The following is a 13003-nucleotide window of genomic DNA, read 5'->3' as shown; positions in this document are numbered from 1 at the left end:
TGTTTCTGTGTCTCTCTGTTTCAGTCTCTCTGTTTCTGTCTTATCTGTTTCTGTGTCTCTCTGTTTCTGTCTCTCTGTTTCTGTCCCTCTCTGTTTCTGTGTCTCTCTGTTTCAGTCTCTCTGTTTCTGTCATCTCTGTTTCTGTCTCTCTGTTTCTGTCTCTCTGTTTTTGTCTCACTGTTTTTTTCACTCTGTTTCTGTGTCTCTGTTTCTGTCTCTCTGTTTCTGTGTCTCTCTGTTTCTGTGTCTCTCTGTTTCTGTGTCTCTCTGTTTTTGTCACTCTGTTTCTGTCTCTCTGTTTCTGTGTCTGTCTGTTTCTGTCTCTCTGTTTCTGTCCCTCTGTTTCTGTGTCTCTCTGTTTTTGTCACTCTGTTTCAGTCTCTCTGTTTCTGTGTCTCTCTGTTTTTGTCACTCTGTTTCTGTCTCTCTGTTTCTGTGTCTCTCTGTTTCTGTCTCTCTGTTTCTGTGTCTCTCTGTTTCTGTCTCTCTGTTTCTGTGTCTCTCTGTTTCAGTCTTCTCTGTTTCTGTGTCTCTCTGTTTCTGTCTTTCTCTGTTTCTGTGTCTCTCTGTTTCTGTGTCTCTCTGTTTCAGTCTCTCTGTTTCTGTCTCTCTCTGTTTCTGTCTCTCTCTGTTTCTGTCTCTCTCTGTTTCTGTCTTTCTCTGTTTCTGTGTCTCTCTGTTTCTGTCTCTCTGTTTCTGTCTCTCTCTGTTTCTGTCTTTCTCTGTTTCTGTGTCTCTCTGTTTCTGTGTCTCTCTGTTTCTGTGTCTCTCTGTTTCTCTCTCTCTGTTTCTGTCTCTCTCTGTTTCTGTGTCTCTCTGTTTCTGTCTCTCTCTGTTTCTGTCTCTCTCTGTTTCTGTGTCTCTCTGTTTCTCTCTCTCTGTTTCTGTCTCTCTCTGTTTCTGTCTTTCTCTGTTTCTGTGTCTCTCTGTTTCAGTCTCTCTGTTTCAGTCTCTCTGTTTCTGTCTCTCTGTTTCTGTCTTTCTCTGTTTCTGTGTCTCTCTGTTTCTGTGTCTCTGTTTCAGTCTCTCTGTTTCTGTCCCTCTGTTTCTGTGTCTCTCTGTTTTTGTCACTCTGTTTCTGCGTCTCTCTGTTTCTGTCACTCTGTTTCTGTGTCTCCCTGTCTCTGTCCCTCTGTTTCTGTCTCTCTCTGTTTCTGTCTCTCTCTGTTTCTGTCCCTCTGTTTCTGTGTCTCTCTGTGTCTGTGTCTCTCTTTCTGTCTCTCTGTTTCTGTGTCTCTCTGTTTCTGTCCCTCTGTTTCTGTGTCTCTCTGTGTCTGTGTTCCTCTGTTTCTGTGTGTCTCCATTTCTGTGTGTGTCTCTGTTTATGTGTGTGCCCCTGTCTGTGTCTGTGTCTCTCTGTTTCTGTCTCTCTGTCTCTGTCCCTCTGTTTCTGTCTCTCTCTGTTTCTGTCTCTCTCTGTTTCCGTCTCTCTCTGTTTCTGTCCCTCTGTTTCCGTGTCTCTCTGTGTCTGTGTCTCTCTTTCTGTCCCTCTGTTTCCGTGTCTCTCTGTGTCTGTGTCTCTCTTTCTGTCACTCTGTTTCTGTCCCTCTGTTTCTATCTCTCTGTTTCTATGTCTCTCTGTTTCTATCTCTCTGTTTCTGTCCCTCTGTTTCTGTCTCTCTGTTTCAATCTCTCTGTTTCTGTCCCTCTGTTTCTGTCTCTCTCTGTTTCTGTCTCTCTCTGTTTCTGTCCCTCTGTTTCTGTCCCTCTGTTTCTGTCTCTCTGTTTCTGTCTCTCTCTGTTTCTGTGTCTCTCTGTTTCTGTGTCTCTCTGTTTCAGTCTCTCTGTTTCTGTGTCTCTCTGTTTCTGTCTCTCTGTCTCTGTCCCTCTGTTTCTGTCTCTCTCTGTTTCTGTCTCTCTCTGTTTCTGTCTCTCTCTGTTTCTGTCCCTCTGTTTCCGTGTCTCTCTGTGTCTGTGTCTCTCTTTCTGTCCCTCTGTTTCCGTGTCTCTCTGTGTCTGTGTCTCTCTTTCTGTCACTCTGTTTCTGTCCCTCTGTTTCTATCTCTCTGTTTCTGTGTCTCTCTGTTTCTATCTCTCTGTTTCTGTCCCTCTGTTTCTGTCTCTCTGTTTCAATCTCTCTGTTTCTGTCCCTCTGTTTCTGTGTCTCTCTGTTTCTGTCTCTCTGTTTCTGTGTCTCTCTGTTTCTGTCTCTCTGTTTCTGTCTTCTCTGTTTCTGTGTCTCTCTGTTTCTGTGTCTCTCTGTATTTGTCACTCTGTTTCTGTGTCTCTCTGTTTCTGTGTCTCTCTGTTTCTGTGTCTCTCTGTTTCAGTCTCTCTGTTTCTGTGTCTCTCTGTTTCAGTCTCTCTGTTTCTGTGTCTCTCTGTTTCTGTGTCTCTCTGTTTCTGTCTCTCTGTTTCTGTGTCTTTCTGTTTCAGTCTTCTCTGTTTCTGTGTCTCTCTGTTTCTGTGTCTCTCTGTTTCTGTCCCTCTGTTTCTGTGTCTCTCTGTTTCAGTCTCTCTGTTTCTGTCTTCTCTGTTTCTGTGTCTCTCTGTTTCTGTGTCTCTCTGTTTTTGTCACTCTGTTTCTGTGTCTCTCTGTTTCTGTCTCTCTCTGTTTCTGTCTTCTCTGTTTCTGTGTCTCTCTGTTTCTGTGTCTCTCTGTTTCTGTGTCTCTCTGTTTCTGTCTCTCTGTTTATGTCTTCTCTGTTTCTGTGTCTCTCTGTTTCTGTGTCTCTCTGTTTCTGTGTCTCTCTGTTTCTGTCCCTCTGTTTCTGTGTCTCTCTGTGTCTGTGTTCCTCTGTTTCTGTGTGTCTCCATTTCTGTGTGTGTCTCTGTTTATGTGTGTGCCCCTGTCTGTGTCTGTGTCTCTCTGTTTCTGTCTCTCTGTCTCTGTCCCTCTGTTTCCGTCTCTCTCTGTTTCTGTCCCTCTGTTTCCGTGTCTCTCTGTGTCTGTGTCTCTCTTTCTGTCCCTCTGTTTCCGTGTCTCTCTGTGTCTGTGTCTCTCTTTCTGTCACTCTGTTTCTGTCCCTCTGTTTCTATCTCTCTGTTTCTATGTCTCTCTGTTTCTATTTCTCTGTTTCTGTCCCTCTGTTTCTGTCTCTCTGTTTCAATCTCTCTGTTTCTGTCCCTCTGTTTCTGTCTCTCTCTGTTTCTGTCTCTCTCTGTTTCTGTCCCTCTGTTTCTGTCCCTCTGTTTCTGTCTCTCTGTTTCTGTCTCTCTCTGTTTCTGTGTCTCTCTGTTTCTGTGTCTCTCTGTTTCAGTCTCTCTGTTTCTGTGTCTCTCTGTTTCTGTCTCTCTGTCTCTGTCCCTCTGTTTCTGTCTCTCTCTGTTTCTGTCTCTCTCTGTTTCTGTCTCTCTCTGTTTCTGTCCCTCTGTTTCCGTGTCTCTCTGTGTCTGTGTCTCTCTTTCTGTCCCTCTGTTTCCGTGTCTCTCTGTGTCTGTGTCTCTCTTTCTGTCACTCTGTTTCTGTCCCTCTGTTTCTATCTCTCTGTTTCTGTGTCTCTCTGTTTCTGTCCCTCTGTTTCTGTGTCTCTCTGTTTCTGTCTCTCTGTTTCTGTGTCTCTCTGTTTCTGTCTCTCTGTTTCTGTCTTCTCTGTTTCTGTGTCTCTCTGTTTCTGTGTCTCTCTGTATTTGTCACTCTGTTTCTGTGTCTCTCTGTTTCTGTGTCTCTGTTTCTGTGTCTCTCTGTTTCTGTCTCTCTGTTTCTGTGTCTTTCTGTTTCAGTCTTCTCTGTTTCTGTGTCTCTCTGTTTCTGTGTCTCTCTGTTTCTGTGTCTCTCTGTTTCTGTCCCTCTGTTTCTGTGTCTCTCTGTTTCAGTCTCTCTGTTTCTGTCTTCTCTGTTTCTGTGTCTCTCTGTTTCTGTGTCTCTCTGTTTTTGTCACTCTGTTTCTGTGTCTCTCTGTTTCTGTCTCTCTCTGTTTCTGTCTTCTCTGTTTCTGTGTCTCTCTGTTTCTGTGTCTCTCTGTTTCTGTCTCTCTGTTTATGTCTTCTCTGTTTCTGTGTCTCTCTGTTTCTGTGTCTCTCTGTTTCTGTGTCTCTCTGTTTTTGTCCCTCTGTTTCTGTGTCCCTCTGTCTCTGTCTCTGTCTCTCTGTCTCTGTCCCTCTGTTTCTGTCTCTCTGTCTCTCTCTGTCTCTGTCTCTCTCTGTTTCTGTCTCTCTGTTTCTGTCTCTCTGTTGCTGTGTCTCTCTGTTGCTGTGTCTCTCTGTTTCTGTGTCTCTCTGTTTCTGTGTCTCTCTGTTTCTGTTTCTCTCTGTTTCTGTCTCTCTCTGTTTCTGTCTCTCTCTGTTTCTGTGTCTCTCTGTTTTTGTCACTCTGTTTCTGTGTCTCTCTGTTTCTGTCTCTCTCTGTTTCTGTGTCTCTCTGTTTTTGTCACTCTGTTTCTGTGTCTCTCTGTTTCTGTCTCTCTCTGTTTCTGTCTTCTCTGTTTCTGTGTCTCTCTGTTTCTGTCTCTCTGTTTCTGTCTCTCTGTTTCTGTCTCTCTGTTTCTGTCTTCTCTGTTTCTGTGTCTCTCTGTTTCTGTGTCTCTCTGTTTCATTCTCTCTGTTTCTGTCTCTCTGTTTCTGTCCCTCTGTTTCTGTCCCTCTGTTTCTGTCTCTCTGTTTCTGTCTCTCTGTTTCTGTCTCTCTGTTTCTGTGTCCCTCTGTCTCTGTTTCTGTCCCTCTGTTTCTGTCCCTCTGTTTCTGTCCCTCTGTTTCTGTCCCTCTGTTTCTGTCTCTCTGTCTCTGTCTCTCTGTTTCTGTGTCCCTCTGTTTCTGTGTCTCTCTTTCTATCTCTGTTTCTGTCTCTCTCTGTTTCTGTCTCTCTCCGTTTCTGTCTCTGTTTCTGTCCCTCTGTTTCTGTCTCTCTGTTTCTGTGTCTCTATTTCTGTCCCTCTGTTTCTGTGTCTCTGTCTCTGTTTCTGTCCCTCTGTTTCTGTCTCTCTGTCTCTGTCCCTCTGTTTCTGTCTCTCTGTTTTTGTGTCCCTCTGTCTCTGTTTCTGTCTCTCTGTTTCTGTCCCTCTGTTTCTGTGTCTCTGTCTCTGTTTCTGTCCCTCTGTTTCTGTCCCTCTGTTTCTGTCCCTCTGTTTCTGTCTCTCTGTTTCTGTCTCTCTGTTTCTGTGTCCCTCTGTCTCTGTTTCTGTCTCTCTGTTTCTGTCCCTCTGTTTCTGTCTCTCTGTTTCTGTCCCTCTGTTTCTGTGTCTCTGTTTCTGTGTCTCTGTTTCTGTTTCTGTCCCTCTGTTTCTGTCTCTCTGTCTCTGTCCCTCTGTTTCTGTCTCTCTGTTTCTGTCCCTCTGTTTCTGTCTCTCTGTCTCTGTCTCTCTGTTTCTGTGTCCCTCTGTTTCTGTCTCTCTGTATCTGTCTCTCTGTTTCTGTCTCTCTGTTTCTCTCTCTGTTTCTGTCTCTCTGTCTCCGTCTCTCTGTTTCTGTCTCTCTGTTTCTGTCTCTCTGTGTTTCTGTCTTTCTCTGTTTCTGTGTCTCTCTGTTTCTGTGTCTCTCTGTTTCTGTGTCTCTCTGTTTCAGTCTCTCTGTTTCTGTGTCTCTCTGTTTCTGTCCCTCTGTTTCTGTCTCTCTGTTTCTGTCACTCTGTTTCTGTCACTCTGTTTCTGTGTCTCTCTGTTTCAGTCTCTCTGTTTCTGTGTCTCTCTTTCTATCTCTGTTTCTGTCTCTCTCTGTTTCTGTCTCTCTCTGTTTCTGTCTCTCTCCGTTTCTGTCTCTGTTTCTGTCCCTCTGTTTCTGTCTCTCTGTTTCTGTGTCTCTATTTCTGTCCCTCTGTTTCTGTGTCTCTGTCTCTGTTTCTGTCCCTCTGTTTCTGTCTCTCTGTCTCTGTCCCTCTGTTTCTGTCTCTCTGTTTTTGTGTCCCTCTGTCTCTGTTTCTGTCTCTCTGTTTCTGTCCCTCTGTTTCTGTGTCTCTGTCTCTGTTTCTGTCCCTCTGTTTCTGTGTCTCTGTTTCTGTGTCTCTGTCTCTGTTTCTGTCCCTCTGTTTCTGTCTCTCTGTCTCTGTCTCTCTCTGTTTCTGTCCCTCTGTTTCTGTCTCTCTGTCTCTGTCCCTCTGTTTCTGTCTCTCTGTTTCTGTCCCTCTGTTTCTGTCTCTCTGTCTCTGTCTCTCTGTTTCTGTGTCCCTCTGTTTCTGTCTCTCTGTATCTGTCTCTCTGTTTCTGTCTCTCTGTTTCTCTCTCTGTTTCTGTCTCTCTGTCTCCGTCTCTCTGTTTCTGTCTCTCTGTTTCTCTCTCTGTTTCTGTCTCTCTGTCTCCGTCTCTCTGTTTCTGTCTCTCTGTTTCTGTCTCTCTGTGTTTCTGTCTTTCTCTGTTTCTGTGTCTCTCTGTTTCTGTGTCTCTCTGTTTCTGTGTCTCTCTGTTTCAGTCTCTCTGTTTCTGTGTCTCTCTGTTTCTGTCCCTCTGTTTCTGTCTCTCTGTTTCTGTCACTCTGTTTCTGTCACTCTGTTTCTGTGTCTCTCTGTTTCTGTCTCTCTGTTTCTGTCGCTCTGTTTCTGTGTCTCTCTGTTTTTGTCACTCTGTTTCTGTGTCTCTCTGTTTCTGTCCCTCTGTTTCTGTGTCTCTCTGTTTCTGTGTCTCTCTGTTTCAGTCTCTCTGTTTCAGTCTCTCTGTTTCTGTCTTCTCTGTTTCTGTGTCTCTCTGTTTTTGTCACTCTGTTTCTGTCTCTCTCTGTTTCTGTCTCTCTCTGTTTCTGTCTTCTCTGTTTCTGTGTCTCTCTGTTTCTGTGTCTCTCTGTTTCTGTCTCTCTGTTTCAGTCTCTCTGTTTCTGTCTCTCTGTTTCTGTCTTCTCTGTTTCTGTGTCTCTCTGTTTCAGTCTCTCTGTTTCTGTCTCTCTGTTTCTGTCTTCTCTGTTTCTGTGTCTCTCTGTTTCTGTGTCTCTGTTTTTGTCACTCTGTTTCTGTCTCTCTCTGTTTCTGTCTCTCTCTGTTTCTGTGTCTCTCTGTTTCTGTGTCTCTCTGTTTCAGTCTGTCTGTTTCTGTGTCTCTCTGTTTCTGTGTCTCTCTGTTTCTGTCCCTCTGTTTCTGTGTCCCTCTGTCTCTGTCTCTGTCTCTCTGTCTCTGTCCCTCTGTTTCTGTCTCTCTGTCTCTGTGTCTCTCTGTTTCTGTCTCTCTGTTTCTGTCTCTCTGTTTCTGTGTCTCTCTGTTTCTGTGTCTCTCTGTTTCTGTGTCTCTCTGTTTCTGTGTCTCTGTTTCTGTGTCTCTCTGTTTCTGTCTCTCTGTTTCAGTCTCTCTCTGTTTCTGTGTCTCTGTTTCTGTGTCTCTGTTTCTGTGTCACTCTGTTTCTGTGTCACTATGTTTCTGTGTCTCTCTGTTTCAGTCTTCTCTGTTTCTGTGTCTCTCTGTTTCTGTGTCTCTGTTTCTGTCCCTCTGTTTCTGTGTCTCTCTGTTTCTTTGTCTCTCTGTTTCTGTTTCTCTCTGTTTCTGTCTCTCTCTGTTTCAGTCTTCTCTGTTTCTGTGTCTCTCTGTTTCTGTGTCTCTGTTTCTGTCCCTCTGTTTCTGTGTCTCTCTGTTTCTTTGTCTCTCTGTTTCTGTTTCTCTCTGTTTCTGTCTCTCTCTGTTTCTGTCTCTCTCTGTTTCTGTCTCTCTGTTTCTGTCCCTCTGTTTCTGTCTCTCTGTTTCTGAGTCCCTCTGTTTCTGTCTCTCTGTTTCTGCCTCTCTCTGTTTCAGTCTCTCTGTTTCTGTGTCTCTCTGTTTCTGTGTCTCTCTGTTTCTGTGTCTCTCTGTTTCAGTCTCTCTGTTTCTGTGTCTCTCTGTTTCAGTCTCTCTGTTTCTGTCTTCTCTGTTTCTGTGTCTCTGTTTCTGTGTCTCTCTGTTTTTGTCACTCTGTTTCTGTGTCTCTCTGTTTCTGTGTCTCTCTGTTTTTGTCACTCTGTTTCTGTGTCTCTCTGTTTCTGTCTCTCTCTGTTTCTGTGTCTCTCTGTTTTTGTCACTCTGTTTCTGTGTCTCTCTGTTTCTGTCTCTCTCTGTTTCTGTCTCTCTGTTTCAGTCTCTCTGTTTCTATCTCTCTGTTTCTGTCTTCTCTGTTTCTGTGTCTCTCTGTTTCTGTGTCTCTCTGTTTCATTCTCTCTGTTTCTGTCCCTCTGTTTCTGTCCCTCTGTTTCTGTCTCTCTGTTTCTGTCTCTCTGTTTCTGTCTCTGTTTCTGTCTCTCTGTTTCTGTCCCTCTGTTTCTGTCCCTCTTTTTCTGTCTCTCTGTCTCTCTGTTTCTGTGTCCCTCTGTTTCTGTGTCTCTCTTTCTATCTCTGTTTCTGTCTCTCTCTGTTTCTGTCTCTCTCCGTTTCTGTCTCTGTTTCTGTCCCTCTGTTTCTGTCTCTCTGTTTCTGTGTCTCTGTTTCTGTCCCTCTGTTTCTGTGTCTCTGTCTCTGTTTCTGTCCCTCTGTTTCTGTCTCTCTGTCTCTGTCCCTCTGTTTCTGTCTCTCTGTTTTTGTGTCCCTCTGTCTCTGTTTCTGTCTCTCTGTTTCTGTCCCTCTGTTTCTGTGTCTCTGTCTCTGTTTCTGTCCCTCTGTTTCTGTCTCTCAGTCTCTGTCCCTCTGTTTCTGTCTCTCTGTTTCTGTGTCCCTCTGTCTCTGTTTCTGTCTCTCTGTTTCTGTCCCTCTGTTTCTGTCTCTCTGTTTCTGTCTCTCTGTTTCTGTGTCCCTCTGTCTCTGTTTCTGTCTCTCTGTTTCTGTCCCTCTGTTTCTGTCTCTCTGTTTCTGTCCCTCTGTTTCTGTGTCTCTGTTTCTGTGTCTCTGTCTCTGTTTCTGTCCCTCTGTTTCTGTCTCTCTGTCTCTGTCTCTCTCTGTTTCTGTCCCTCTGTTTCTGTCTCTCTGTCTCTGTCCCTCTGTTTCTGTCTCTCTGTTTCTGTCCCTCTGTTTCTGTCTCTCTGTCTCTGTCTCTCTGTTTCTGTGTCCCTCTGTTTCTGTCTCTCTGTCTCTTTCTCTCTGTTTCTGTCTCTCTGTTTCTCTCTCTGTTTCTGTCTCTCTGTCTCCGTCTCTCTGTTTCTGTCTCTCTGTTTCTGTCTCTCTGTGTTTCTGTCTTTCTCTGTTTCTGTGTCTCTCTGTTTCTGTGTCTCTCTGTTTCTGTGTCTCTCTGTTTCAGTCTCTCTGTTTCTGGTCTCTCTGTTTCTGTGTCTCTGTTTCTGTCCCTCTGTTTCTGTCTCTCTGTTTCTGTCACTCTGTTTCTGTCACTCTGTTTCTGTGTCTCTCTGTTTCTGTCTCTCTGTTTCTGTGTCTCTCTGTTTCTGTCTCTCTGTTTCTGTCGCTCTGTTTCTGTGTCTCTCTGTTTTTGTCACTCTGTTTCTGTGTCTCTCTGTTTCTGTCCCTCTGTTTCTGTGTCTCTCTGTTTCTGTGTCTCTCTGTTTCAGTCTCTCTGTTTCAGTCTCTCTGTTTCTGTCTTCTCTGTTTCTGTGTCTCTCTGTTTCTGTGTCTCTCTGTTTCTGTCTCTCTCTGTTTCTGTCTTCTCTGTTTCTGTGTCTCTCTGTTTCTGTGTCTCTCTGTTTCTGTCTCTCTGTTTCAGTCTCTCTGTTTCTGTCTCTCTGTTTCTGTCTTCTCTGTTTCTGTGTCTCTCTGTTTCAGTCTCTCTGTTTCTGTCTCTCTGTTTCTGTCTTCTCTGTTTCTGTGTCTCTCTGTTTCTGTGTCTCTGTTTTTGTCTCTCTGTTTCTGTCTCTCTCTGTTTCTGTCTCTCTCTGTTTCTGTGTCTCTCTGTTTCTGTGTCTCTCTGTTTCAGTCTGTCTGTTTCTGTGTCTCTCTGTTTCTGTGTCTCTCTGTTTCTGTCCCTCTGTTTCTGTGTCCCTCTGTCTCTGTCTCTGTCTCTCTGTCTCTGTCCCTCTGTTTCTGTCTCTCTGTCTCTGTGTCTCTCTGTCTCTGTCTCTCTGTTTCTGTCTCTCTGTTTCTGTGTCTCTCTGTTTCTGTTTCTCTCTGTTTCTGTGTCTCTCTGTTTCTGTGTCTCTCTGTTTCAGTCTCTCTGTTTCTGTGTCTCTCTGTTTCTGTCTCTCTGTTTCAGTCTCTCTCTGTTTCTGTGTCTCTGTTTCTGTGTCTCTGTTTCTGTGTCACTCTGTTTCTGTGTCACTCTGTTTCTGTGTCTCTCTGTTTCAGTCTTCTCTGTTTCTGTGTCTCTCTGTTTCTGTGTCTCTGTTTCTGTCCCTCTGTTTCTGTGTCTCTCTGTTTCTGTGTCTCTCTGTTTCAGTCTCTCTGTTTCTGTCTCTCTGTTTCTGTCTTCTCTGTTTCTGTGTCTCTCTGTTTCTGTGTCTCTCTGTTTCTGTCTTCTCTGTTTCGGTGTCTGTCTGTTTCTGTCTCTCTGTTTCAGTCTCTCTGTTTCTGTCTCTCTGTTTCTGTCTTCTCTGTTTCTGTGTCTCTCTGTTTCTGTGTCTCTCTGTTTCTGTCTCTCTGTTTCTGTCTTCTCTGTTTCTGTGTCTCTCTGTTTCTGTGTCTCTCTGTTTCTGTCTCTCTGTTTCTGTCTTCTCTGTTTCTGTGTCTCTCTGTTTTTGTCACTCTGTTTCTGTGTCTCTCTGTTTCTGTCTCTCTGTTTCTGTCTTCTCTGTTTCTGTGTCTCTCTGTTTCTGTGTCTCTCTGTTTTTGTCACTCTGTTTCTGTGTCTCTCTGTTTCTGTCATCTCTGTTTCTGTGTCTCTCTGTTTCTGTGTCTCTCTGTTTCAGTCTCTCTGTTTCTGTGTCTCTCTGTTTCTGTGTCTCTCTGTTTCTGTCCCTCTGTTTCTGTGTCCCTCTGTTTCTGTCTCCGTCTCTCTGTCTCTGTCCCTCTGTCTCTGTCCCTCTGTTTCTGTCCCTCTGTTTCTGTCTCTCTGTTTCTGTCTCTCTGTCTCTGTGTCTCTCTGTCTCTGTCTCTCTCTGTCTCTGTCTCTCTCTGTTTCTGTCACTCTGTTTCTGTCTCTCTCTGTTTCTCTCTCTCTGTTTCTGTCTCTCTCTGTTTCTGTCTTTCTCTGTTTCTGTGTCTCTCTGTTTCAGTCTCTCTGTTTCAGTCTCTCTGTTTCTGTCTCTCTGTTTCTGTCTTTCTCTGTTTCTGTGTCTCTCTGTTTCTGTGTCTCTGTTTCAGTCTCTCTGTTTCTGTCCCTCTGTTTCTGTGTCTCTCTGTTTTTGTCACTCTGTTTCTGCGTCTCTCTGTTTCTGTCACTCTGTTTCTGTGTCTCCCTGTCTCTGTCCCTCTGTTTCTGTCTCTCTCTGTTTCTGTCTCTCTCTGTTTCTGTCCCTCTGTTTCTGTGTCTCTCTGTGTCTGTGTCTCTCTTTCTGTCTCTCTGTTTCTGTGTCTCTCTGTTTCTGTCCCTCTGTTTCTGTGTCTCTCTGTGTCTGTGTTCCTCTGTTTCTGTGTGTCTCCATTTCTGTGTGTGTCTCTGTTTATGTGTGTGCCCCTGTCTGTGTCTGTGTCTCTCTGTTTCTGTCTCTCTGTCTCTGTCCCTCTGTTTCTGTCTCTCTCTGTTTCTGTCTCTCTCTGTTTCTGTCTCTCTCTGTTTCTGTCCCTCTGTTTCCGTGTCTCTCTGTGTCTGTGTCTCTCTTTCTGTCCCTCTGTTTCCGTGTCTCTCTGTGTCTGTGTCTCTCTTTCTGTCACTCTGTTTCTGTCCCTCTGTTTCTATCTCTCTGTTTCTGTGTCTCTCTGTTTCTATCTCTCTGTTTCTGTCCCTCTGTTTCTGTCTCTCTGTTTCAATCTCTCTGTTTCTGTCCCTCTGTTTCTGTGTCTCTCTGTTTCTGTCTCTCTGTTTCTATCTCTCTGTTTCTGTGTCTCTTTGTTTCTGTCTCTCTTTTCTATCTCTCTGTTTCTGTGTCTCTTTGTTTCTGTCTCTCTGTTTCTGTGTCTCTCTGTTTCTGTCTCTCTGTTTCTGTCTCTCTGTTTCTATCTCTCTGTTTCTGTGTCTCTCTGTTTCTGTCTCTCTGTTTCTATCTCTCTGTTTCTGTGTTTCTCGGTTCTGACCGTTAGTGGAAAATGGTGGACAGCGCGCTTGTGTTTCTGATACTGCGCTCCATCGAGCGACTCTCCGTCCCCACCCCCTCCCCCCAGTACCGGGAGTGGGGACTGAGAAAATGAGCCCATAAGGTTTTTGAATGTTTCATTTCCTAAAAGTGTCCCCATCGCCGTGTGTAACCACTCCTCCCGCTCCCCTTCGCAGTGGTCCTGAGTCAGACGGATCTGTGGGGCCCGGGGCGGGACCCTGGGTTTGTGTTGAGTTGGCTGAGCTCAGATGCTGGGGGAGTGGGGGCTTGAGGTGGAAACAGTTGGCCTCAGTGCCTCAGGGTTAGGGGTGGGGGCGCGGGGAAATCAGCCAAAGTTCCCGCTCCTGATCACCACCCTGTGACGTCAATGGAGGAGGTTAGTGTGAGACCTGCCACAGTCGAATAGCCAGCAAGCATTCACTGTACAGAGGCACACGTGACGAATGAGTATGTAGGGTAGGGGAATAGACCCGAGTGAAAGGCAAGCACTGGCAGGGTGGAGGGGGAGAAGAGGATAGCAATATCCCCAGGTTAGACAATCCAGCAGTGAAGCTTACCTGTAAGGGCCAGTCACCAGGGAAAGCTGTTCTGCAGTGGCTGCTGTAACACAGTATGGGGACTCCCGGCACACTGCTCATTCCTGGGAGTGCTTCCTGATTAAATGTCAGTGTTAGCAACCGGGAGGAGCCTGAGCAGGAGCGGGGGGAGGGCCTTGGAAAGGTGCTGAGAGAGCGTGACTCAGCAAAAGTTACAGGGAATGACCCAGGGTCAACATGACTTGGCAGATCGAGGCACAGTGTGAGAGGCAGGAGACACATTTCATAGTCTGACGGAAAAGGATTATACACACTCACACTCTGACCCCACACACTCACACTCTGACCCCACACACTCACACTCTGACCCCACACACTCACACTCTGACCCCACACACTCACACTCTGAACCCACACACTCTGACCCCTCACACTCACACTCTGACCCCACACACTCACAATCTGACCCCACACACTCACACTCTGACCCCTCACACTCACACTCTGACCCCCCCACACTCACACTCTGACCCCACACACTCACACTCTGACCCCCCACACTCACACTCTGACCCCACACACTCACACTCTGACCCCCCCACACTCACCCTCTGACCCCACACACTCACCCTCTGACCCCA

General features: G+C 45.5%; 1 protein-coding gene across 1 annotated transcript in view; it reads right to left on the bottom strand.

Moving 5' to 3' along the window:
* Positions 1-12717, bottom strand: part of LOC137333460 (oxidative stress-induced growth inhibitor 1-like) — a 44515-nt gene extending 31798 nt beyond the window's left edge. The window contains exon 1 of the mRNA XM_067997610.1: positions 12384-12717. The gene's annotated coding sequence lies outside the window, so the exon portion shown is untranslated. The remainder of the gene's footprint in view (positions 1-12383) is intronic.
* Between the last annotated feature and the right edge of the window lie 286 nt (positions 12718-13003).

Source organism: Heptranchias perlo, chromosome 16 (genome assembly GCF_035084215.1).
Source record: "Heptranchias perlo isolate sHepPer1 chromosome 16, sHepPer1.hap1, whole genome shotgun sequence".
Classification (NCBI taxonomy): Eukaryota; Metazoa; Chordata; class Chondrichthyes; order Hexanchiformes; family Hexanchidae; genus Heptranchias; species Heptranchias perlo.
The sequence above is the reverse complement of the archived record's forward strand: the minus strand, read 5'-3'. Positions and strand labels throughout refer to the sequence as shown.